Source organism: Malaclemys terrapin, chromosome 11, assembly GCF_027887155.1.
Source record: "Malaclemys terrapin pileata isolate rMalTer1 chromosome 11, rMalTer1.hap1, whole genome shotgun sequence".
Lineage (NCBI taxonomy): Eukaryota > Metazoa > Chordata > Testudines > Emydidae > Malaclemys > Malaclemys terrapin.
The window spans coordinates 47,556,396-47,582,488 of record NC_071515.1 but is presented as its reverse complement, the minus strand read 5'-3'; the positions used below and the strand labels follow the sequence as shown (position 1 = coordinate 47,582,488).

Genomic DNA, 26,093 nt, shown 5'->3' with positions numbered 1-26,093 from the left:
GGACCTAGAGAGAGAGCTGTGGCTTATGGGAGGATCCAATCAAGGGATGAAGGAGTGGTTTTGGTTCTGTTGGATTTTTCTTATCACAGAGGGAAAGGACTTTTTTGGAGAGAGGGCTAAAAATCTCTGAAAGCCACAGGGAGGCTGCCCTGCTGGGGAAAATGAGGCATGAGGACCATGAGGAGTAAGTGGTGTCTTTGTCAGAGTGCTCAAATTTGTAAATTTTTATCACAGCTTTTCAAGTCGTATGCAAATAATGCACATGCATTAAACTCCATGATTATTTATCTACCTTAACAAAACACTGAGTAAACAATATCAATACACTTTTAGTTTCAAAAACTCAAGTTTAGAGTTGTGTGAATAACTTTTTTGTTTTGTTTTGTTTGAGAGGCTGAACCAAAAACCAAATGGGAGGAGAGCAGGAAATTGAATATGACCCAAACAAAAAGTTTCATTTAGTTTTCGGGATATTTTTAAGCTTTTTTTTTTTTTGAAGAATCAATAAAATTCAAAATGAAAGCTTGTTTTAGATCAAAACCTTTCATTTTGAAAATGTTGAAATGAAACATTTAAATTTTTTCAGGACTTTTTTCCCCCCTTTTTTTTTTATTGGCACAATTTGACTGAAATCTGCTAATTGTTTTGGTTGACCCCAATCTTCATTTTTTCAGTTTAAAAAAAAAAAAGTTTTGCACAAAAAATTTTGATTGGCTCTACTCAAGTTATATCAAACCTGATGCTTAGCTAACAGTTCTTAAGCTGTGGTCATGGGCAATGAGTGATTTGTAGAGACTTGACTGGTCAGATACGGCTAACTCTTTTCCTTGTTTCCAGATGCTAAATCACTTTTTTTTAAAAATGAATATACATGAAATATTTCCTCAATATTAAAAATGCATGTAAGCAAATGTAGTTGCCACAGGGATATTATGTGATTGTGCCTGGGAAGGGTAGTACTTTACATGAGTGTGAATGGAGAGGGAGGTATCCGTGAAACAATTGCTGTATTAAGATGTGATCTGAGCTATGAAAGCTGAAAATGCTTGCACCTAGCCTTCTGTATATCCCATATATGGCTTAACAACAAATTGGCCTTTAAATAATCCTGAGTTTGTTCTGCTCACCTGTAAAGTCCAAATGTGATCAAAACTCAGTTATACAGTCCTGCATTCCTTCAAGCTACTTTGGAGAATTATCAGGGAACTATAGCCTAAACCTGAAATTTTATGAGCAATCAGGGAACACCATCTGTAATGTTCTGCTCAAGTGTACCATTAAAAAAATGCTGAGAAGGAAGTTCTCCATTCTGACTTCCAGTATTCAAAAATACACAGTAAACGCAGATGCCAAAATATGTATTTAATGAATCATGCAATTTTATTGCCCACATATAAAAAGGAATATGAAATTGAAGGATATGAGAAGCCAGAGTTTTGAACAGATGTCCCAAAATACCTTTTGTATTTGACAGCACTTCAAATCTTCCCAGTGCTTTTTTTACTCTCCAGTAACTTATTTTTCTTCTTTGTATTATTGAAGCTATTACCATCCTGAGAGATGCTACCTAGCAAATATATACATTCTCATCTTCAAGGGTTAACAAATAGAAAAGGAAAAAATTAATAATGGGGAGGGGTTTGGTATGTGCTGCATGGATGGTCTTGAAAAGCTAAAGTAAGAATCTCATTTAATTAAAAAAAAATGTTCAAGTCAGTTCTTGTTTTCTCGGAAGCAGTTCCCTCATCCTCAGCCAAGTCATCTTCATTTTGCCTAATGCCAAACTCACACAAATGCCAAAAAGGAACAGAGGGGAAAGAGGAAAAAAAAAGTCTGATGAAAGAAACAAGTCCACTAATGTGTGTGTATATATGGTCTCCACTCTGCCAACCTGGTGTTTTGAGGATGTTTTTGTATCACAAGCATGGAGCTAGAAAAATGTTAATTCAGTTGCCTTTGAAAAGACATGGGTTTAAATAACAAGAACAACAAGCCCCATTTAATACATTCTCTGGTGGCTGAGTGGATTTATAAATAAGGGTCAATGGGAAAATTAATTGAAGGCCCCCAATGTGAGATTTGGGGAGGGGATGAGCTGGAGTGGTTGAATAGGCAGATGGGAATATAGAATCCTGAGGTTGCTCAAGAGAGAAGTAGGACTAGCACAGATTAGAACCACTGCTGTCCTCCCTTTCACTTCTCCCATCTGTCATAAAGATTGCTTCACCAGCCTTCCCTCTTCACTTTCCAAAGACCAGTGTCTTCAGTTATGTTTCTTATACACTATGAGAAAACCTGTATTTTCAGCCTGAATTACTTTTAATTTTTAATTAAGTAAAACAAGAAAGAACAAAAGTAAAGTCTGCACAAGCAGCAGCTGACATGAACTACCTCAAAGCAAGCCCCTCACCCCCATTGAACCAGGGACCAGCAAAACTCCTTCCATTTAAAGCTGTATTACACAGAAAATTAGATTCATCTTGTTACTGTTTCAGGGTATCTGCACTTACATTCCTTCTCCATGGTTCAAGGGCACACTGTTAAAGATTTCTGGCTCCCAGCCATCACATCTCTTAGGTAAAGATCTGCAAATCACTCACTTCTGACCAGGGGATTTAAGGCTGCAAAGCTCCCTACTGTGATATACCCAGCAAGCCAGACTGCCTAAACAGGCCAGTGCTTGTGCTATTTTTTTCTTTCTTGAAGTCTATGACCAGTGAATTGCCTGGTTACAAGTCACCACACAGCTCCTCCTAAGCAAGCACATTTATTCTTCAGTTAACAGCATTACAGAAAACAAAAAAGTTCCTATACACATTCTAAAAGCTTACCAGAGATCACCCATAAATCTCTGTATGGCCCTTGTTGGTCAAACCTTTTCAAATTTCAGCCAGGATTGGGGCTTCCCCTTGGACAGACGGTCCTGTCCATTTGCTGGATCAGAAAGAAGGGCCTGAGTCAGTTTAAACTCAGGCTATTTAACCAACCCTTTCTTTGCCTGGCCTCTGGAGAATCCAGTTTGAACTAGTCTATGTGAGCTTCCCCAGGAAGTGGTACCTCTTGCAAGTGAGGGGGGTTACAATCTGGCTGATTTGCCTTCATCACCACCCACTGTTTTTAGTTCAGGGAGAAGCAGTGGTAACCCTTCTCCATGGAGTAGAACACAATCTTCCATAAACCATTCATTTAAAACAATGGACCCAAGGTCAATATCTTTTGCACATCCATCTACTTAAGTCTTACAGTGACATAACCACATGCATCATGCTTCAGGATGATCTCATTGTGCATCTGTGCTTCCCTCTCCTCAGGAATGTCTCCACCCCCTATGCCTGAACCTATTGTGCTCCCTTCTGGACACCTCCTTAACTTCATAAATCCCTCTTCTCTATGCCTCTGGCCATAGGAAGTGGGTAGAGGAGGCCAGGATACAGCAGCACCATGCCAGCTCACTGCCTTTGGGGTGTTGCCACCAAAAGAGCATCTGGGCCATAGCCCCACCTGCACTCAATCCCAAAGCCTCGCTCCCACTAATCCTTTTGCCCCGTGGCCCCACCTGCATTGCTCCTTTTCCTGTCCCCACTCCACCTATTCCCCCTGAGGTCCTGCCCTTGCTCCACCTCTTCTTCCCCGGGATCCCCCCACCTGCAATTCGTGCCTCTCCGCCCCTTCCCCTGAGCCCCCCCCCCAATCTGCCGATGAGCGGCAGATGCGGGGGCCTATGGGGAAGCGGCGAAGAGGCATGAGTGGTGGGCAGGGGCGGGCCTCGGGTGGAGAAGGGGGCAGGGCTGCAGTCCAGGCATTGATAGTCCCTCCCACTTCTAGGGAGCTTCCGGCCTAGCCTCCCCAGTGCAGGAGTTACACGCCGCCCAGGCCTGTGACTGCCTCACATTTCCCTACTGAAATGTTGGTGCAAGGAAAAGAGAAATATTCCCCCTTCTCACCTGAAGCATTGTGGGAGGTTTTGCTGTATTGCCAGCCTCTTGTGCATGGTGCTGATGAGGTGTTTATAAAGTACACATCCAACTGGGATACATATCTTACACAAGGCAGCATGAAGAGACAGGTTTGCTGAGAAGGGAGAGTCTAGGGATGGGAGCAGGGCCGGCTCCAGGGTTTTGGCCACCCCAAGCAGCCAAAACAAAACAAAACAAAAAAGCTGCGATCGTGATCTGCGGCGGCAATTCGGCGGGAGGTCCTTCACTCCCAGGCGGAGTGAGGGACTGTCCGCCGAATTGCCACTGAATACCTGGACGTGCCGCCCCTTTCCGGAGCTGCCGCCCCAAGCACCTGCTTGAGAAGCTGGTGCCTGGAGCTGGCCCTGGATGGGAGGTGTTGGGGAGCAGAGGCTGGTGTGGGACTTGAAGGTGGGGAGCTCTGGTGAGTTGGAGGCAAAGACTGAGGAAGAACAGATGAGTGAGAAGGAGATGGTAGGTCTGGGCAAAGGCAACTGAGACTGAGGACTTTGGGGAAGGTTGCAGATACAAAGCCAGAGGGAACGGGAAAGACAATAGAGGATTCTGGGAGAAGCAGCACAATCAGGAAGGACAATTTAACCTGAAAGACAGAAACAGAGACTGTCTGGGTGAAAGAAGGGAAGTTTTGCTTCTGGGAGCCTCATGAAGTGACCCTCAACTTTCTGGGCAAAAATCACTCAACTGCATATCATTATGCCTGAGAAATTTCATGTATTACAGTTAGTTTGGCAAAGATAGGGGGAGGGGTCAAAATTGGACTTACTTATGGAGAGAGCCAAGATACCACCACTATTATGGTGGAAGTAACCTTTTTTATTATCCTGAACACCACTCAATATTTTGTTAACCATTGTTTTCCTTTCTGCAACACTGAAGATGGTGCTCTCATTTCTTTTATATTAAAGGGGCCATGTGATTTATTATCACTGTTTATGATCATTATTCCTATGAGCCACTGAGATACTGCCTAAGGCAATTTACTGTATGTCTGTTACAGCCTACAAATAGGGATTTGATACATGCTCCTTTTTAGACATTGAGTAAACCCAGCGGAATTGTGCTTAATAAGTCTTATGTTGTTCTGTCAAAAGAAGTTACTTATTACTAATGAGATGTGCCGTGTTATTCAAAATGCCCAAATAAGAGTATATTTTCCAGGCATGCATGCCCTGGGCCACCGGTCTGACAAACATTTGAGGAGGCAACATGCTATCCAAAGTGACAGTGATGAACAGAGACTAGCTACATGCTCCCATGTACTAAAATATTGGTCATGCTGTACTCATGTATAAGGAATGGATCTGGCTCTAAGAACAGTCACAATGTTATGTAAGCTAGATTGCTGCAGGACACTGCTGAATGAAGCCCCACAGGTCTTAGCCTATGGAAAGTGCTGGGCCTCTCTGTAAGGCCACAGTACTAGAAGCAGTTTTGCTCTTTTACCACAATGCTACAGCTCCCAAAGAGGCACGTGGCACTTCTGACTCCTCCAGTGGGGGTTAAAATGAAGAAGGTGAGTTAATGCTGAACCTGTCATGACATTTTGCATGTAGATTGTCTGTTCCCTAGTTCTAACTCCTTTTCTGCTGGGCTATGTCCTTCAATTCACACAGAATTCTGTTCACACATTATTGACACATTGCTATGGACTCCCCAGAAGCTCCATAGCAAGGGAGGGAGCATAGTGGTCTTTGCTCTCTACATGTCTCCTAATGCCATAGCCTAAATCTGTCTGTTAAAGAGAGTGAGTGGTATTGTATTCAGGCAGTTGGTCTCAGGGCTTCAATGAGACTGTGTGGGGAGTAAAGTAACACTCCTTCCAAACAAGTGTGGCAGAATCGGACTTTTTGTGATTAACAAAAATTTGCTTCCGTCTACTCCACACAACTTGTTTACTTCAGTGAGCTTATGTTTATATTAGAGCATTTACATAGTCTTAAAATAGTATGTATCACTATACCTGTATATATTTATACACTTAACAATGTTTCATTATATTGTATTTTATTTTAAAGTACTTCCTTATAAAAGAGTCATATAGAATTTAGTAGAACTACATCTCTGCTATAAAAAAACCTACATCTCTGCTTGGACAGCTAAAAAAAATTCTTGACAAATGGAAATTATCTCTTCATTTCTATAAATCTCTAGATTAATTTCCGATTGAATCAATCCTTATTTATTAAATGTGACTTTCTCATACAAGTTTGTAGTTTAAGTTCCCCCCTCCTTCCTCTGTTTTCTGACTGTTTACAAACCGGTGGAATATGTCTCCATATGATTGCTATATTATGCTTATATTATTATAAAAATAAAGAATTAATTTTACATTTAAAAAGACATCATTATGGTAGTATGTGACTGTCTTAAGTTTTCTTTCTTCACCATATCAATAAATAAAGTTAAGCCATTCCGTAATCAGAAATGGTTGGCATTTCACTTGGTGTAATTGTTAGGTAGAAGCAAAATAATGACATTTTTGTAATACAATACAACTGATACATTCAACATAAGACTTACAATTTAATAGCCAATATTTTGTCTTTAAATGGCTTTATAAAGGAAAAAACATGTTTAAGGCTCAAGAAAGGGAAATATAATGATGCTGTAACTACCTTGGTATTCCCCAGACACAAGAAGGAGCTCTTTTTTGGAATGCAAGCAGAGAAAGCAGTCTGGTGTTGCTGGGCAGAAGATAAATACTAGAGAGAAAAGGAGCGAGGAACAGGTTGTGCCTGTTTGTTGCTTCTTTTTTTTGTTCCCAAATAAATGAATGTTAATTGAAAAGGAGTGTGGCTACATATTTTATGATACTTTGGGTACATGCTCGGAAATCTCATGAGGACTGTTTTAAATTCAAGCTAATGCTAAACTAGCTAATGCTAATGCTAATTAGTGTTGCTGTAGTTGATTTCACTTTTTCCTGTTAAAGAAGAATGTTATAGTTTTGCAGTTTTAAAATGTTAAAATATATGATGGAGGTGAAGAAATGATTTGGTAGCCGAATGACTTCCCGGCAGGAGAGAATCTAACAGGATGGCATTTTACTAATTAAGAAGAGTGATGGACTAGCCAGATGGGAAGAATACATACTGGAATTAAAAAAACAAAAAACAAAACAATGTAGAAAAATCCTGTCAAGGATGGTGAAGAGTATGTAGCCACTTGAGAGACACTGGTAAAAGAGGCAATTTGCTAGAATAAAAGAAACCTATGGATGCTGGATAGTAACCAAATAAAAGTGCTGATGTCACATGGTAAATAAGAGAAACCATAGACCATTGGTATAAGCATAGAATTGAGAGCTAGAAACTCCTGTGCTCCAATTCCAGCTCTACCAAGACTTGCAGTGTGGCCTTTGACAAACTACTCAGCCTCTGTGCTTCAATTTCTTATTTGTAAAGTGGGAATTCTTAGCTTGGTCAGGTATTCTGAGAATTAACTAATGTCTGTGAAGTGCTATATAAGGGCTACAAAGTATTATTAATCAGTACTTAGATGATAATGCCTCTTTTATGACTGACTGTAGCAGACTAGTGTTGGTAGCAGGCAACAATCAGGCAAATTGTTTCCTTTCCTGAAAAGTTTCCAGTCATTGATTGCAGCTAACCATTGCTCTGTTCCTTGTAATGCTGATATGCTACAGAAGCTTTTTCAGTGTGGCTTCACTGCAAGGTGTGCATGTGGAATGGGAGGAGCACCAGAGACCCAGAGTTTCCATGCAGATAGCCCCACCTTCCCACTGATCCTGCAGGATGTGCGTAGGCTCGGGGATCTACCAGAGCTTGCAAGCAAGGCCCACAGCCATGTGTGTAAATCCCTGGCCGCCAATGGAAAGAATGAGAATTTCTCAATGAGAGGAACCAATTGATAGTTTCCTCCTCTTTAGTCTCCTCTTTTAATTTTCCTACAGTAGGGTATGATCAGGCACAAAGTCATGACTTGCTACTTTTCTCTCATTCTATCCTATAGCACTTTTCACCTCATAGTCATCCTGTGCTTTCTATTAGGCACCATCACTCTACTTCCTTACTACTATTCTTTTGGTCTTTCCTACCATTATCCCTACTCTGATATATCGCTTTCATCCAGGCTCCTTTGACCTGCTCTTCCACCTGCAACATAGGCTGCAATTCAGTAAGTCTCTGTTCCTGGGCTCCACTTCTACAGCTCTGCCTGCCCTTCTCAGACCAGCAGATTTGATGGACATGGAGTTTATAACTGCTGTGTAGGTAGAGGGCTATTGGGAAGTGTGCAGCAATACTGGCCAAACCAGGATAAACTGGACTGTATTTTCTAATGGTCTCAGCATGCTATCACTAGAATAAATGCCAGTCAGCGCATATAATATATTCACACATTGAATGAGCTATAGCTGTGGACACAGCTAAAGGGAATCAGCAGTTAATATGGCTACAGCCCCATTAAATAGCTCTATCATGACAGCTCTGTGATGCAAGTCAAAATGCTCTTACATTTCTTGCTTACAGAGAGCCAACAATAAATGGGTACAATACTGAAGGAACAGGTGTGTTTTCACTTGGAGAAAGCAGCAAGGGATATGAAAATGACTTAGCAGCTGGTGAATAAGAAGACTGAAGTTGTGCCAGACGAAGCTTGTGCATGTTTTTTGTGCTTGTTTCCCCCCCCCCAAACTAATTATGCAAAATCTCTAACTCCATTGATCATATTGTTCTCTTCCTTCTTCATCTAAAGAATAAATACAAGTTGTGTGACAATTCTTTCAGGAAGTTAAAATTATTACCAATAACTTGTGTGAATAAGAGCTGGGAAACCAGCCTAATGAATAATTTTGCCATTCTTTTTAACGCTTGCAAATACAGCTATGGAAAGACAGTGGCTTTGGTTTGCAAGGGGTTAGTCTGTATTGTTTCATCTGGCTTAGTTCTTACAGAGGTTTGGATTCAACTGAACACAAAATGTCAAAACAAAATCACCAACTAGCATATAGCTTCAAACACAACTGATAATTCTCTGTACCTTGGGGGAGGAAGGAGATCAGCCCTAAATTCATCCCATGGTTGTTCAAAATTCAGCTTCTTTCACCTGAAACTTCTTTTGAAAGTACATGGACCTCAGCAAACATTAAGGCAAACCTGGGCAGAGGTACAGGCTTTTGCTGAAAACAAGTGACTTTCACCTGGCTTTGAGCTTTGTTACAGAAGTTTCATGAAGCTCTGCATGTGTGTCTAGGTAAGCTAAATTAATCAATACTTTGCCCCTCTACCGTGTCTTTTATCTGAGCATCTCATTTCACTTTACAGCTAAGCCTTCTCAATATTCATTGAGGTTGGTAAATTACCTCCATTTTACAGCTAGATGAAACTGAGGCATGAAAAAGTAAAGACCCAGCTTCCCAAAAGTACTTAGGCACCTAAACCCCAGACTTAGGCACTTAAACTCCAGTTCTAAGCCCACTGTGATCCACAAAACTCCTGCTTAGCTGTGGTCCACCGCTGTAGATGCCTCTAATTTTTCCACCGTATGCATAAGTTTCTGCCCCTGTGGTGAAGAGCACTGCAGCTTTACTCAAGGCTCCCAGAGACAAACTATTACTCTAGGGGATATTCAGTGGGGATGAGACTGAGGAAACCCCTATGTCTGAATATCCTATAGCTCAGTGGTTAAAGCACCCTCCTGAGAGGTAGGGTTTGCACAGAGGTCTCCTTTCTCTCCCTGAGACAGTGGGGGAAATTGAACCTGGGTCTCCTACCTCCCAGGTAATTGTGCTAGCCACTGGGTTAATAGCTCTAAGGTGGCTACCTCCTCCTCCAGCCATTTTGTGTGGAGTGAGGTAGATGCCTAATTCATTCTCACAAGAAACGACTTCAGCACCTAAGCCACCTGACTGTACAAGAGGTGATTCCCCCAGCTGTAGACTGCAAGCAGAGATAGGTGCCTCCCTTAAGCCCGGGTTTAGGTGTCTAATTCCATGATAGGGACAGGATTTAGGATACACCCTTCTTGTTGGCATTTCCCAGTGGCTATATTAGGTGGCTGCCTGTCTAGTGTGCTTGCTTTTGTGGGTCCCTTTCTTAGGTACCTGTCTCCCCCAATTTGTTGTATAGCAAGGAACAATAATAAAAACACTAGATGACTTAAAAGACCAGAAGAAGTCAAAGGGGCGTGGAGCTGTCATTCAGATCATCTTTCCCCTATAAGTAATGACACATGTAAAAGTGCAATGAACCATGTGGCAAAGAAGTGAGGCAATTTGTAAAATATACCCTAGGTTACTGCTGCAGATTTACATGGGTTGCAAGCTTAGCTTAATTTTACTCATTTTAAACTGACCTGTTGTCCCATTATCATGACAGAACCGTCATGATTATGGGACATGACATGATTATTGTAACCCGGAGAGTACAATAATTAGGAACACAGGACATGATTAGACATGTTTTGTTTATGACTAGCTAACTTCCCAAATAATTGCTCCCCCCTGTGGTACTTCTTTATGTTATCATTCATCTCTAACCTACATCATTAGTGCTACAATCTAGACTTAACTTTATCTGGTAGATGAGGGGGAAGAGATGAAGTGAACTAACTAATAGTTAATTAAAAACACACATGATTTGCCATTAAACCTGGCCTTCTACTCAGATTTGGCTCCCACTCAGGAAAGCCAAGGCTGTCAATTGGCCTTGTGTTGACATGGGATTTGAGTTCAGAAGGTTCCTTTTCACTTTTGTAGCCACTGGTTGTAAACTGATATGTGGATCAATAATGTCTGAAATTACTGGCATAGAGAGCAACAGTACTGTCTGAATGAGGTTCCCATGTCTCTGTGTTTCCCTGTTAAATGTCAAGTACTGAACAACCTTAGATATGTTAAAAGAAGAACAGGAGTACTTGTGGCACCTTAGAGACTAACAAATTTATTAGAGCATAAGCTTTCGTGGACTACAGCCCACTTCTTAGATATGTTGGGCTTGATTCCCAGCTATTCCACTCCTGTGATTGAGGTAGGGAAGGGAGGCTGGGCCTAAGGTAGCTTTAAGTCATCTTTATTCTCCTTGTATTCTGGGGCCATGCGGGGCCCTACCTAGTTCTCTGGGTAATTTAGAGCAGCCTCAGGACTGCTGTAATTCATTCTGTTTTCATGGTCCTGGGAAGCAGAGAATAGCCATTCGGTAGTCTACTCTAGCAACACCCCAAATCCATTGCCTACGCCAGTGATGACAGAAGAGGGTTGATGTAGAGCTCCAGTAATTAGTTTTACAGAGGGAGCTATTTCCATCCACTTTACCCTGTCAGAATAGAATAAAAGGGCCTTAATATAATTCATGAACTGGCCCATTGACTTGTTTGGTAACATTGAATTGAAAGTGTTTCAAATAAATGCTAAAATAAGAATATAAAGGCTTTATAGCAGTTACAGCCAAGACAGAACATGTTTTTGCTTTTTGAATTTGGGATACAAAGGAATCTGTCCACACAATTAGCAATTTGTCAGTTATAGAGTTTTCCCTGTATTAATTAAAATGTAGTCAAAGTGTCTGTCTCACATATGTAACTCCACTGGCAGTTGCATGTATTCAATATACAGGTCAAATTCTGATCTTACTACGGACAGTATCTATAGATACTGGGGTAAATTCTGCTCGCCCTCCTTGGGCTGAGGGACGCCTGGATGCAGTTGATACAGTATGGTTTCCCTGCATAGGGGCTGGGGGCAGGATTTCCGGAACCCATCAATTCTCTGGAAGCCATGAGGTGTTTTCTATTGGGCCTTCCTATGCCCTAATGAGAAAGGAGGAGAAGCTAGAGTTAGCAGGCTGAGGTCAGGAGGAACTATGCAGATTATTACAATTAGTAGGAAGAATTCCTTCCCTTGCAGACCCTACTGCTGAAAAAGTGAGAAAGAACCATCATTCTACTGCAGCTGATTAATCTAGCAGCCAAACATTCAGTAAGGGCATGCTACACTACGAAATTAGGTCGATTTATAGAAGTTGATTTTTTTAGAAATTGATTTTATACAGTCGATTGTGTGTGTCCCCACTAAGCGCATTAAGTCGGTGGAGTGCGTCCACAGTACCGAGGCTAGCGTCAACTTTCGGAGCATTGCACTGTGGGTAGCAATCCAACAGTTCCTGCAGTCTCCGCCGCCCATTGGAATTCTGGGTTGAGCTCCTAATGCCTGATGGGGCAAAAACATTGTCGCAGGTGGTTTTGGGTACATGTTGTCAAGGCCCCCCTCCCTCACTCCCTCCGTGAAAGGAACGTCAAACAATCGTTTCTCGCCTTTTTTCCTGGGTTACCCGTGCAGACGACATACCACGGCAAGCATGGAGCTCGCTCAGCTCACCGTCACCGTACGTCTCCTGGTGCTGCTGGCAGATGCGGTACTGCATTACTACACAGCAACAGCTCCTTGCCTTCGTGGCAGCAGATGGTGCAGTACAACTGCTAGCCGTCGTCGTCGTCTCATGGGTGCTCCTGGCAGACCTCGGTGAGGTCGGTCAGGGGCGCCTGGGCATAAATGGGAGTGACTCCAGGTCATTCTCTTTTTTAAGTTTCATCTCATGGAGATTCAGTCCTGCCTGGAATGTCATGCGAGCTGGAGGCTGCTCTCCCAGCCGGCAGCACTCATAGACTCATAGACTTTAAGGTCAGAAGGGACCATTATGATCATCTGGTCTGACCCCCTGCATGCTGCAGGCCACAAAACCATCCCTACCCTTCCTTTGACTCTGCTGATGAAGTCCCCAAATCCTGTGTCTTAGTGACTTCAATTGGCAGAAAACCCTCCTGCTAGCGATCCCTGCCCCATGCTGCGGAGGAAGGCGAAAAACCTCCAGGGCCTCAGCCAATCTACCCTGGAGGAAAAATCCTTCCCGACCCCAAATATGGGGTCGCACTTACCCCAGCCTACCCCTTACTCCCATGGCTCATGAAGTCTGAACAGTAGTAAGGAGCAGTTCAACTATAGGCTGAGCAAGTGCAGAATGGTGGTCGAATGTGCTTTTTGCCGTTTAAAAGCTCCCTGGCGCTGTTTACTGACTCGGTTAGACCTCAGCGAAACCAATATTCCCATCATTATTACTGCTTGCTGTGTGCTCCACAATATCTGTGAGAGTAAGGGGGAGATGTTTATGGCGGGGTGGGAGGTTAAGGCAAATCGCCTGGCAGCTGATTACATGCACCCAGACACCAGGGCGGTTAGAAGAGCACACAGGGCGCGCTGCACATCAGAGAAGCTTTGAAAATCAGTTTCATGACTGGCCAGGCTACGGTGTGAAAGTTCTGTTTGTTTCTCCTTGATGAAAACCTGCCCCCTTGGTTCATTCTACTTCCCTGTAAGCCAACCGCCCGCCCCGCCCCCCTTTGATCACCGCTTGCAGAGGCAATAAAGTCATTGTTGTTTCAAATTCATGCATTCTTTATTAATTCATCACACAGATGGGGGGATAACTGCCAAGGTAGCCTGGGAGGGGGAAGGGGAGGAGGGAAGCACCAGGTTGGGTGGTGGAGGAGGGAAGGACAAGGCCACACTGCACTTCAAAACTTATTGAATGCCAGCTTTCTGTTGCTTGGGCAGTCCTCTGGGGTGGAGTGGAGTTCTGATAGCATGGATTCCTCTCTCCATACAGTGATCAGATCCAGTACCTCCCGTTCAGTCTATGCTGGAGCTCTTTTGCAATTCTGGGACTCCATGGTCACCTCTGCTGATGAGATCTGCACGGTCACCTCTGAGCTTGCCATGCTGGCCAAACAGGAAATGAAATTAAAAAATTTGTGGGGCTTTTCCTGTCTACCTGGCCAATGCATATGAGTTGAGAGTGCAGTCCAGAGCGGTCACAATGGAGCACTGTGGGATAGCTCCCGGAGGCCAATACCGTCAAATTGCGTCCACACTACCCCAAATTTGACCCAGCAAGGTCGATTTCAGCGCTAATCCTCTTGTCGGGGAGAAGTACAAAAATCGATTTTAAGAGCCCTTTAAGTTGACAAAAATGGCTTTGTCGTGTGGACGGGTACAGGGTTAAATTGATCTAACGCTGCTAAATTCAACCTAAACTCATAGTGTAGACCAGGGCTAAGAGCCATTGCTTCTCCTGCCTACAGAGGGAGGCTGTGTGAGAGCCACTCCTCAAAATCAGCTGGAGTCAGAGGAAGTCGCTAGCACTAAAAAGCCTAGTACTGTATCACAATATTCAGAAAGAAAGTTCTAGTGCCCTTAAAATGGGACAACTGAGTGTAATTAAAAGAAAATCAGAAAAGTGGCAAAAGTACTTTGTAGGGGAACTCCCCCTCTCATTAGACTCCTTAGAGAAGATAATAAGAACTAAAGCCAAACACTTGAGTCTTACAAAAGGTTGTATAAGAGACCAACCATATACAGCGGCTGATTGCTTTTATAAATACTATCATCAGCTAAGGAGCCATGAAAGTTATTTCACCATTTTCACCAATACAAGCCTTACAGAGGAAAAGTTAAGGATGGAAATCACCAGTCCTTCGAGAACAATCCTGAAAAGCCCTGTGCTGTGACTCAAGTTTCCAGACCCTGCATTTTCAAAATAATACAGATTTCTTTTTGACCATCTGCCAACATAAACAATTGCCAGTAAGCTTGATGTCTTGGTTGCAGTCAAATAATACAGAAAAAAGCAGTAAGCACTCAGATTGTAAAGAAATAGATTTTTCATGTTAAGACAGTTTTAAAAAGGACTGAGGAAATGAATTATTCCAAAGAAGAGATACTAACACTCAGTATGTAGAGAAGTAGCATTATCTGACTTTCAGAGATCACTATAAATGTTTAGTCTAATAACCCCCAGGAAAGTATAGCCAGATCAATGAAATCAGGAAGTGTATGTACTAGGGCTGTTAAGCATTTAAAAAAAATTAATCATGATTAATCGCTCAATTAAAAAATTAATTGTGATTAATCATGTGATTAATCGCACTGTTAAACACTAATAGAATACCATTTATTTAAATATTTGTGGATGTTTTCTATATTTTCAAATATATTGATTTTAATTACAACACAGAATACAAAGTATACACTGCTCACTTTATATTTATTTTTTATTACAAATATTTGCACTGTAAAAAAACAAAAGAAATAGTATTTTCAATTCATCTAATGTAAGTACTGTAGTGCAATCTCTTTATCATGGAAGTTGAATTTACAAATGTCGACTTATGTAAAAAAAATAACTGCATTCAAAAATAAAATAATGTAAAACTTTAGAGCCTACAAGTCCACTCAGTCCTACTTCAGCCAATCGCTCAGACAAACAAGTTTGTTTACATTTGCAGGAGATAATGCTGCCTGCTTCTTGTTTACAATGTCACCTGAAAGTGAGAACAGGCGTTGGCATGGCACTGTTGTAACCAGCGTCGCAAGATATTTATGTGCCAGATGCGCTAAAGATTCATATGTCACTTCATGCGTCAACCACCATTCCAGAGGATATGCATCCATGCTGATGACGGGTTCTGCTCAATAACAATCCACAGCAGAGCAGACTGATGCATGTTCATTTTCATCATCTGAGTCCCTGGGCACCAACTTCTCCTGGCGCCAGTGGTTGCTTGACCCCTGCCTCCCATGGCCTTGCCCCGACTTCACCCCTGCCCCGCCCCCATTCCAACCCGTTCCCCAAATCCCCGCCCCTGCCTCCTCCCCTGAGTGTGCCGTGTTCCCGCTCCTCCCTCCCAAAGCTTGTTATGCCGTGAAACAGCTGTTTTGCAGCGGCAAGCGCTGGGAGGAGAAGCAGGGATGCGGCCTGCTCAGGGGAGGAGGCAGAATGGAGGTGAGCTGGGGCAGGGCGGGGAGCTTGGCTGCTGGTGGGTGCAGAGCACCCACCAAATTTTTCCCATGGGTGGTCCAGCCCCGGAGCACCCATGGAGTCAGCGCCTATGTCTGAGTCAGACGCCACAAGTAGAAGGTTGATTTTCTTTTTTGGTGGTTCGGGTTCTGTAGTTTCTGCATCTCAGTGTTGCTCTTTTAAGACTTCTGAAAGCATGCTCCACACCTCGTCCCTCTCAGATTTTGGACAGCACTATAGATTCTTAAACCTTCGGTCAAGTGCTGTAGCTATTTTTAGAAATCTCACATTGGTACCTTCTTTGCATTTTGTCAGATCTGCAGTGTTCGTAAATCAAACAATATGTGCTGGGTCATCATCTGAGACTGCTATAACATGAAATATATGGCAGAATGCGGGTAAAACAGAGCAGGGGACATACAAGTCTCTCCCAAGGAGTTCAGTCACAAATTTAATTAATGCACTATTTTTTTTAACAAACATCATCAGCATGGAAGCACGTCCTCGGAAATGGTGGCTGAAGTATGAAGGGGCAAAGAATGTTTAGCATATCTGGCATGTGAATTCCTTGCAATGTTGGCTACAAAAGTGCCATGAGAATGCCTGTTCTCACTTTCAGGTGACATTGTAAATAAGAAGCAGGCAGCATTATTTCCCCTAAATGTAAACAAACTTGTTTGTCTTAGCGATTGGCTGAACAAGAAGTAGGACTGAGTGGACTTGTAAGTTCCAAAGTTTTACATTGTTTTGTTTTTGAGTGCAGTTATGTAACAAAAAAAAATCTACATTTGTAAGTTACACTTTCACGATAGAGATTGCACTACAGTACTTGTATGCGGTGAATTGAAAAATACTATTTCTTTTATCATTTTTACAGTGCAAATATTTGTAATAAAAATATTAATATAAAGTGAGCACTGTACACTTTTTATTCTGTGTTGTAATAGAAATCAATATATTTGAAAATGGAGAAAAACATCCAAAAATATTTAATACATTTCAATTGATATTCTATTGTTTAACAGTGTGATTAATCACGATTAATTTTTTTAATTGCAGTTAATTTTTTTGAGTTAATTGTATGAGTTAACTGCGATTAATCGACAGCCCTACTATGTACAAATATTTTCAGCTGATATTTCTTTTGGGTTGCTCTAAAGAAGAATATTTAGAGAAGGGGCGGGCAGTATTTGTTTTTTCTTTTTAAATTCTCCTCTGAATCAAATGGCTGAAGGGTTTTTTTGTTTATTTGTTTTTTGTTGGTGTTGTTGTTTTAAAGTTTTCCCAAATAATTTACCTTTGGGAAGAAACCAACCCTGGAAAACGACAGCATTTTTCATACATTCACAAGCATATGAAAAAGCATGGGTGACAATGGAAAATGGTTTGGATTCCTAACTGAAGCAATTTAAAGTGCTACCAGGGTGACATTCACCTCCTGGCAGCAGGCCACTCCAAAGCCTTTGCACCAGGTAAATCCCATTTAATCTGCTGTGTGGTTTTATCAGTCAAGGAATGGAAATAAAGCTCCAGCCTCCTCACTATTGTAAGAGCTTTTCCTCAAGGCTTGATTATTATCCACCAAACAATCACAAAAGCAAATCAAGTGAAAAACACAAGGCAATAATTTCCCCAAAGACCTCCCCCTTCCCCTTTGATTCACCCTAGCGGCCAGGAGTCCAGCTGGGACTTTGTAATCTTTACAGACTGCAGCATCTTTACCTTCTCACACCCGATTGTGAAATTTTAAATGGTGCATAGGCCTTGTGCAGGCCCTTTGCATGGGGTGAATTTCACCCAACACAATTGATTTATTGTAACCCACTTTTTAAGCCTTGTCTACACTATGGAATGTACCTGTTGTTGACAATGGGTGCTGAAGCATGACATAAACATGAAAAGTCATCCTTCAAGCAGTAATTAGAGAACTTCCTGACTGAGAAGTTCCTACATTTATTAAAAACTCTCCTATGCTGCTAGCAGGTAAGTCACATTGCTGTTTCTTTATGGTTCCTTGCACTGTCACTCTTGCTAGAAAGAGATCTGAGTTTAACCGAAGCTGTGCTGATAAATTGGTGCCTCTTATGCCAACAGGAGCCAACAAAAGGTACAGCTGAGTCAGTGCTGACCATAGTGTAATTGCAGGTGTAACAAAGGACAAACTGTTCAGCATCATTTCAGAAACCATGGTTACAACTTTCCAATCTCCTTCCATTAATTGGGCAGAAAGTTTGCTTTTCTAAACTCACGGATATCCTAAGGAGTTGGAGACTGCACTGCTACCTGCCCCTACTCCTCCAACATCATACGGCTTCTACAGGAGGTTATCATATGTAGGGAAATTCCTGGAAGTCTGCATCAGTATGACATCACTAAGAGTACCCTGCATCAGAAGGATGTGAGAAGAGAATATGCCGCTGCTCCTCCAGGAGGGAAGAAGAGGAGTTTTTCCCAGACAGATGCTCTCCTCCATATTCTAACATCAAAACTCAGTTGATAAATTTCACTGTACATTTTTTTGGTGGGGAAAAGAATTTTCACTAGAGATAAAATAACCCCAAGCCCAAAGTCTGCACCACTTAAGTCCCTTTAAAGCAGTGGTTCCCAAATTTTAACAACCTGTGAACCCCTTTCACTAAAATGTCAAGTCTCGCAAACCCCCTCCTAAAAATAATATTTCCAGGGATTTTCTCGTTTACCTGAGTACAAATTATAAAAGCAGTGATCTTGGAAATATAAAATTTGTTTTTATGATATGCTTATTACACACTATTTATTATTCATTATTATTTATCATTACAGTATTTTTATTACATTATGAAAATGGCAACACTCTGCCAAAATCTCACTTTCGTAGCTTGTATCACTTTGAATAAGCCTGTTATAAGTTTGTATCACTTTGAATAAGCTTGTTATAAGACAAGGCTCCTATGTTTCATCAAGGAGTATCAGATGTGAAACAGCATGAAGGTATTTAAGACGCCAACTCAAAGAGTTCCTCCTACACAAGCATTCAGGTCTTGAGCAGTCCAGGCAAACAACGCACGTTACAACAAAGCTTAAACTTGTTCTTCATAATAATTTTAAAAACAATACTAGCTGCCTATTTAATTTTAAAAACAGCATTTTTCCATTTCTTATAAGGAGTCTTGAAGTTTAAATCTCTTCATTGTGATAGATATGCTTGTTTTGATCTGCTTAGCCCTTGGAAGTCCGGGGCCCTGTGCTGCCCGGAGTTCCTAGGGACAGCTCTGTCGCCATTAGGGAATTTTTTCCCCGAGAACCCTCTGTAACATTTCACGAACCCCAGTTTGGGAACCACTGCTTTAGAGCTTAAATGAGACTTAAGTGGTGCCTAGGTTTTGCTCAGGCTCTCTACAGAGTGATGAATTACACCCTGTGTTTACGTACCATATACATCTAATCTCTATATATTTTATCTAGGTATATACAAAGTTGTTGCTATTTACTATCAGCATTGTCAGTGACACAGACTTCGTGTGAATTTTGGGACCAAGGTTTAGGAAAAAATATTAGATTTCCCCCCCATCGAGACGTAAAAAACTAGTTGCAAATGGAATAGTTACCATTAGCTCTGAAGAAGCAGCCATTTAAATGAATAGGGCCTGATTCAGCAACCCTTACTCATACAGAGTAGCATTTACTCATGCAAGTGGTACCATTAAAATAATAACTACTCAGACTAAGGACTGTAGGATCAGGCCCATAGCTGGTTTACAGATTGTCTTCTGCTAAAAGTCTCTGTTGCCAACATTATCTCATAATGATTGGTTGTTTGCAGCTGCATACAAAGAAGTTCTTAAGTGGGGGATTTCTCAGTGGAAGTTCCCTGCTATTGTCAGTCATAACCAATATAGGAGACTGACTGAGCTGCATTTCAAAATCCTGTTGATAAAGCTTCCAGATTACATAAAAATTGCCTATCTTGTTACTGAAGAAAGTGACTGAAGAAAAATATTCTTAAAGAGATTACTTACAAGGTAATCAAAAACTTTAGCTGCTATAGCTTCTAGGCAAAAGATTGCATGCAGTCAAACTGAAATAATTAAAACAATGTCAGATTATGATTTTCTCCTATCTTTATCATCTTACTGTATTGCTATAGTAAGGTTGCAAGAGGAGATGTAAATACTGTAATTGTAGTAATGTTTGCCTTAACATTATTATAGATTACACCAAGTTGTTTTTTTTTTTAAACCGCATTTAAAGATAATTGTTTAGCTAGTCTCTGGAACTCAAGCTTTCTGTGCATTTCTGTCTACTATGAAAATATTCCATGCAAAAACCAAACCAAATTTATGTTCCATACAGCTAAAGTTTACAGATTACTACTTTCTCAGAAAAAAAAGTTAGTCTCCACTACAGATTTATTTACATTGCTCCACAATTCTTTCTCCTTCTCCAACCCAGAGGTGATACCTTCCATCTGCATCAACATAGTGTAGATCCTCTCTCTAATTCAGACATGTTAATTCTGTGACCAAACTTCAGATTCGGTCTCCTCTCTTAGTCTGATAATTTACCTTTCTGTGAATATCCCGAGTAACACCAACTTCTCAATTCATATAATGCTAAAAGCTGTGTCTGTGCCTCACAATGTACTATGCTTTCCCTGTAAAAGTTAATAGTCCTGGGGAAAAAAATTAAACATCTGACGTGAGCCACCTAGTGTTTGAAAATGTGGATACATAAAGAAGCTTGGAGAAACATTTTAACCTTTCAGCTTCTGAAAGTTGATTTGTAGAGGCCAATTCATATCTGAGCAATAAAACATCATGAAGGATCATCCTTAAACTAAAAGTTAAATGTAGTCTTCCTGAAGCTATATTGCATTGCAAACATATGTGTAGTAAGTTCTACCCCACACTTTATTGCTACTTGATTTATAATGGCAGTAGTCTGACTGATGTTATCTACAATAATATGTTTTGTATATTGACCCCAGAGTAAAGTATTTGTATCTTTTGTTAAACTGTCCTTTATGGCAGGGGTGTCAAACACCCAGGCTGAGGCCAGCTGCAGCCCACTTTAAGTAGTTATGTGGCCTGTCTGACCTATTGAGTTTGTGCAGAATGTGAGCCACAAAGAACAACTTCCAAACATAGACCAAGTATAACCAATATGTCTGCAGGCAGCCTGGAACAACACTTCAGAAATGTGAACTCCTCCACCCACTAATCTCATTGTGATGTTACTGCTAAAATGATGCTGCTTGAATATCATTAATGATAGTGTCAAAAACTGATGTGCGAGTAAAGCCCATAGTTAGTGGGAGTTGCTGCAGGGAAGGATGTACAGAGGGAAGAGGAGAGGAGACACAAATACAGTGAAGAAGAAGAGAAAAAGAGAATGTGAGATGGGGGAAAAGAAACAAAGGGCAGAAATGTCAGTGATTCTATAGGGGAATATATTCTTCCACTGAGTGATGCTAAATCTGAAATAAGGTTGTAGTGGGCCCACTGCCTCCAATGTATGTTCTAGGTCACAGTACAGGCAGCCTGCCTCAGTATCCCATCCTGGACTTTTCAAGAAACTCAAACAATCCATTCCCATCCCTTCTCAGGTTGTTTAACTTTATTAAATTAACAAACATTCAAACTAAAGTTTTTAAGCCCATCCAAAAGTCCACATAAATGTTTCTCTTTTTCCTCCCAGCACTTCCTGCCTGGAGCCTCAATCTTAATTCCCAAAAGGCCAAGTTCTACTTTTATATCCCAGACTATGGACCATAAAGAAAAATAGAACTTGGCCTTCTCCACCAAAATATTTTCACACCCCTGTTTTCCAGTAATCCTGTTAGAGTGTATAGATTTTACACTGTGATTTTAGAGAGTTACTTTTCTTTTTAGAAAGGCTATAGAACTAGATTTTTATGTAAAAAGTTGGAGATTCTGAGGAAAATTAGGATAGGCCTTTGTACAGCATGTACCACCTTATATATCAAATCATACCTGGGGAAAGAGAAAAATAATGCTAAATATTGATCAAGGTGGAAAGACTAGCTTTCCTTGTAGCATATCAACAAATGATATTACTGACAAGGTGCTAAACAGAAGAATAATGTACATGTATTTGGTGTCCCAAGCCTCTGTTTGCCAGAAACTGGGAATGGGCAACAAGGGATGGATCACTTGATGATTACCTGTTCTGTTCATTCCCTCTGGGGCACCTGGCATTGACTACTGTCGGAAGACAGGATACTGGGCTAGATGGACCTTTGGTCTGACCCAGTATGGCTGTTCTTATGAATTGAAAAAAATTCTAAATGGCTGTCATTTTTTGGTCTGGCAGCTTTAATAAGTTAATATGGAACTTGTACTGAGTGTATTAGAGTTTGATCAGAGAACTTCTGTTTCTTGTAAAACCATCAGCACATACCCTGAGGAAGCTATTCATCTGGTATAAATTGTCATAGCTCCACTGACATCTATAGCGCTATGACAATTTACACCAGTTGAATACATACCAGACTATCTTCACTGTTGTCACATAACATTATTTGATTTATGATACACTTAGCCTGTTTTTAATGTGGCTTAAATGGTACTAAATTTAGCATAGCTTGAATTGAATAGAGCAGCTCAGGAGTTCTCTTGTTATTTCAGCTACTTATTGGGGGTCATCTTCATGAGCAGACAAATTGGAGTTGAAGAACAGAATGCTGAAGTACAGATGTAGGTGGCAAGACTGGATCAGTACAAAAAAAATCTTGTAAAGTAGAAAAACAAACAAAAAACCATAAAAAGCTTTATATGCCAAAAAAAAATTTTAAAATTGCTTGAGAATTTGAGCCTTCTATGTCTGCTGATGGTTAAAGCCCAGATGGAGGAAATTGAGGGCCTAGTTCCCCCTTTCTTGTAGATGTCCAGGGGTCTATAACAGGAGAGAACCTTTAGCAAGCTTTAGGAGGCTCATGAGGGCCTCACCTGGGGAAGACTCAAAGACTAATTAGGTTCCTTGTGGCTGTCTTCAAGCCATAGTAGACTACTCAGCACTAAATGGGCCAAAACAGAGTTGTCAGCCTCTTATCAGTAAAAATCATTTTATCAGGGACTAACTAATCTTGTGGGAGACTAAGGGTAGGCCTCAATGAACCTCCCAAGGCTCAGAGGGGCAGGGGATGGTGTGAGTCAGAGTGGCCCTTGATACACCTCACCGGGTAGTTACCCCACAATAAGCCTTAGCTTCCCAGGAGGAATATGTATGGGCCCCAATGACCTTACTGAGGCTTACCCTCAGGATACCAGCAGGTATCTTCCCCTCCTGCTGACATCAGGAGGGCCAGAGGAAGGAGAATGGGGGATGACCCAGATCTTCTCCCAGCTCTAGTCTCCTCCCGCCTCCCTCCCGCAAGGTCCTAAAAGAGATCTACTGGAGCTGGAGAGAGCAGTGTATGGGGCAGAGACAATACAAGGTTATAATCAGAACTTAGTTGCAACCTTGGCTCTGGAGTGATTACTGTTCACCCATAATAAACATGTATATGAAATGATTGATTAGCTTATTTTCTAATGTTATTTTCAAAAAGAGACAGTGCAGTGCAGCTTAGAGAAACAGAATTATTTGCCCAAATTAATTGTGTGGTCAAGTTTAGTATCACTCTAAACCAATATACAGGATCAAACGAAACCTTCAAATCCTTGGATGAAAGGTGCTCTCTGGAACTGCAATGTATCTCATACATTTATCACACATATGCAACGTTACAAATGGCATGGACAGAGGAATCACTCCATTGGGCATGAAAGTGCAGACACTTTGGTGGGGAGAGGGATGGGGAGTAACAAACAGGCAGAAAATTAGCACATAATACCGCACAAAAGTGAATGGAGGAGAGATGGCCAAAGGCACTGAAACAATCTTTCTCCTGTTCTTAAGGAAAGTGCTACTGGGGATCTTTTAACGTCCATGTTGCAATACAAAGTGTGTGTTTGCTACAGTTATTAACATTTAAGTTATGTCTCGTTTAACCATCCAGGAGCTGGTAACCTCTAACCCTGGGGGAAAGGGCAGCGCTGTGATGCTCTCCTGTACACTGTCACATGGGCTAGGGCGGATGTGGGACACAACAGGAAGTAAATGCTGGTTCCTGGGTTAAGGAGAGTGAGGCTGGAGAAGAGCAATCCGCTCCAGGGAGAGGTGCTGTCTGAGCCCGGAAGAGTTCGTAAGTTTAACTCACTTTTAAACCGTTGTCTTTCCCCTGCTGGGCAGAGCGGCCGGGGCCTGAGCGGCCTTAATGTCGCAGCTGAAGTTATTGCTCAGATCTTAGCGGACTAGCCACATGCCCCTCGAACCACTCAGCGAGCTGCTCCTCGGTCGGGCGCCCCTCTGAGTTTTAGTCTTGCATTTACAGGCAGCTTGCTTCTCCTTCAGCCCCCCCTCCTCAGGTTTGGGGGCAACTCCTGCCCCCCTCCCCCTGTGCTCAGTAGCTCGTACACACGTAACCAGGGCAGGGGACTCGCAGGCGGCACAGGATGAGCTCCGCAGTCACCGTGCAGATCCTGCCAGAAAGACGGAAGTGAAGCGCCTGCCTGGGGAGGAGGAAAAGGGACTTGGGGTGCTAGTGAGTCACGCCAGGGCCCTGTTTTGAGTTTGCAAGGGGCAGGGAGAACTAAGTGCGGGCTGCTTGGCTTGTTTGGGACAGGAGAGGGAGGAGTTGTTCTGTGGGGGCTGACAGGCAGCTGCAGCGGTCCCAGGGCAGGGAGGGTTTTTGTTCACTGCTCTGTGAGCCAGGGTGGGTCAGTCACGGGAGAAAATGATCCCCCTTTCCGGTGGCTTCCAAAGAAGGTTTTATTCTGCAGGGGCTGAGCACAGGTGGCTGGGACAGGATGAATGAATGGGAGATTTTTCAGCTCTTAAAAGAACCTACCATAAAATGAATCGACGGTAACAATCTGTGTTTATAAAGCCTGAGAACAGAGGTCCTCACCCTTGTTTCACAACAAGGCAGAGTCATGGCACTAGAGGCTTTGGGTATGATTCTGCTCTCACTGGCAGTGGTGTAAAATCAGGCATTGTTGGGTACTTTTGGAGAAAAGAGCGCAACTATAGAGAAAAGAGCCTCAACTTTTTATGAATAATGACTTCAGCTGCTTCACCAGTTCTCAGTGATGGTCTGGCTGTGGCAAAGTAATTTTTAAAAAATATTCCCATGGAAGAAAACTGCATAGAAAAGCAGACGAAATGTAGAGAAGTGCTTAGTGCTGGAACGGCACCAATATTCTCATGTGAACCTTTTAGCATTAAGGGGGTGTGTATATATATACACACACACTCAATTTGATACATTTGTTTTTAAACACGTAAGAAGGCTTTCGAGGAGTTGCTGACAAGGACACTCATGATGTACATCTTCATTATCAGTATGGTGGAGTATTAAGTTTTTATATATATATATATATATATATATATATATAATTAAAAAAAAAAAAAAAAAACAGGTCTGTCGCATCTTACGCGCATTTAACATGCGCAATTTCAGCTTTGCGGGGTCGGGGGGGAACACGGTGATTCCACCAACGTGAGATGTGAATCTGCTGTTCCTCTAAAATATTTTTTGGGGGGACTTGACAGCAACAGCATGTCTTTAGGCCTGTGATAAAGTTCTCCCCTATAATAACCCTGGAGGGTTGGCAAAAAAAAAAAAAAGTTTAAATAGTGTGTCTGCCCCGGAGTGAGTGTGAGATGGGAGAGCGAATCTGCTGTTCCCACTACAGTACTCAGTCCCCCTGTGCCTCTCATATTGTGCGCATCTCGCCGTGCTGAGTGAGATTCTACTGTGCCTGTACTGTTTAAAGAGACAATACGTATTTTTCGTACTGTATAACATGGCCCCTAAACGCAAGGCACCTACTTCATCTGGTGGTCAACCGAAGAAACAGCGATGTGTTCCAATGCTGGAGGAAAAACTGGCTGTGTTGGACTTATTGAGAGACTGTATGTCCATTGCCAACGTGGCGCATAAATACGGCCTCAACGAATCTAGCATCTATGCCATCAAGATTCGAGAGACAGAAATTCGTCAAGCCGTGGCATCAAGTACTCCAGTAACTGCTAAGGTGACAAGCCAAGTGCGGGATAACACTTTCATGAAGACTGAAAAGGCATTAAACTTATGGCTAGAAGACATGAACCATAAATGTGTGCCTATCAAAGGCTCTTAGCATCTATGCGCTGTTCAAACCTCCCACCGAAGAGGGACAGCCTTCTGATAAGAAGGAATTCAAAGCCAGCCAAGGTTGGCTTAACAGTTTTAGGAACCGATTCAACCTCAAAAACATGCAGA

At 41.9% G+C, this 26,093-nt stretch overlaps 1 protein-coding gene across 2 annotated transcripts in view; it reads left to right on the top strand.

Moving 5' to 3' along the window:
- Positions 1–23,890: 23,890 nt before the first annotated feature.
- Positions 23,891–26,093, top strand: part of TANK (TRAF family member associated NFKB activator) — a 36,124-nt gene continuing 33,921 nt past the window's right edge. For both annotated transcript variants that reach the window (XM_054044304.1, XM_054044303.1), the window contains exon 1: positions 23,891–23,972. The gene's annotated coding sequence lies outside the window, so the exon portion shown is untranslated. The remainder of the gene's footprint in view (positions 23,973–26,093) is intronic.